The following is a 1,717-nucleotide window of genomic DNA, read 5'->3' as shown; positions in this document are numbered from 1 at the left end:
GGCAGCCAGCTGACACCCCCCCCCATTATGGAGGATCACCCTCCCCCGACTCCCCCTCCCAGCAGACGTCCTTCCATCCCACCCTCCTTCCCAAGGACTTCCCTCCAACCATCCATCCCCCTCCCATAGTCCCATCCACATACCACTCCATCCCTCCCTCCTTGCCATCCCTCTCTCAATCCCTCCTTTCTTCATCAGTGTTAACAAAAATAACAATAATAATTAAATTTCTAATAATTAAGGCAGTGATAATAATAATAGTAATAATAATAATAATAATAATAATAATAATAATAATAATAATAATAATAATAATAATAATAATAATAATAATAATAATAATAATAATAATAATTCCCTCCATGTAACTAGTACATCTATTCAAATTAAATTAAAATGTTTATTTTCTCGTCAATCTTACTATGTTTAGTTTACATGTTATAAAATATTAATTACAAATAAAGTCACTAACATGTCTAGGTACTTCAGGCAGACTGATACTAATTCTTACTCTATATTGACACAGGTTATGGAGCAGTACATTGGTATATACATAATTACACATAAACATAATTAAATACATACCCAATTAGGTACATACATAATTAGATTTATAACAGTGAGGTGGTACCTAACACTTAATAATATCACAAATTTAGTAACGGGACTGGACCTGAATAACCTCCAGGTAACCTCCAGGTAACCTCCAGGTAACCTCCAGGTAACCTCCAGGTAACCTCCAGGTAACCTGTCTTGGCATGATACACTGTTTCTTAGGTAGATTTAGTCCTAACTTAAGATTTAATAGGCAATAATTAGCAATTTTATATTTACAGTCATTTGGGTGAGAGTAAGTGTAAATTTTTTTTATATTTTATTTAAAAACGCAATACACAATTATACATGTAAATAATGTAAACAATGAACGTAACCATTATATATAACAACAAAAAGCTCCACATTCACCACCTTATAACTAAACTTATACATAAGAAAACACACGTTAAACTAAAAAAGTTTGATACCCCCCCCAAAAAAAAAACCCAACCATCACACATAACATACATTTAACTACACTAAAGACAGCCCACAGCTTCATATACAGGTGGGTTTCTTACATCCAAAATTGCAGCCATAAACACAATATTCAGTATAACCCAAAGAATGTCACAGGTATTTACATGTTACATAAAACTGTATGTACGAAGACATTCTCAATTATCCAAAAATTCTTTACACACTTATTATTATTGTATATTAAACACTACATCATCCTACAAGTTAGAACAAACACTACATCATCCTACAAGCGAACAAACACTACATCATCCTACAAGTGAACAAACACTACATCATCCTACAAGTGAACAAACACTACATCATCCCTACAAGTGAACAAACACTACATCATCCTACAAGTGAACAAACACTACATCATCCTACAAGTGAACAAACACTACATCATCCTACAAGTGAACAAACACTACATCATCCTACAAGTGAACAAACACTACATCATCCTACAAGTGAACAAACACTACATCATCCTACAAGTGAACAAACACTACATCATCCTACAAGTGAACAAACACTACATCATCCTACAAGTGAACAAACACTACATCATCCTACAAGTGAACAAACACTACATCATCCTACAAGTGAACAAACACTACATCATCCTACAAGTGAACAAACACTACATCATCCTACAAGT

This window comes from Cherax quadricarinatus, chromosome 8 (assembly GCF_038502225.1).
Source record: "Cherax quadricarinatus isolate ZL_2023a chromosome 8, ASM3850222v1, whole genome shotgun sequence".
Taxonomy (NCBI): Eukaryota; Metazoa; Arthropoda; class Malacostraca; order Decapoda; family Parastacidae; genus Cherax; species Cherax quadricarinatus.
The sequence above is the reverse complement of the archived record's forward strand: the minus strand, read 5'-3'. Positions refer to the sequence as shown.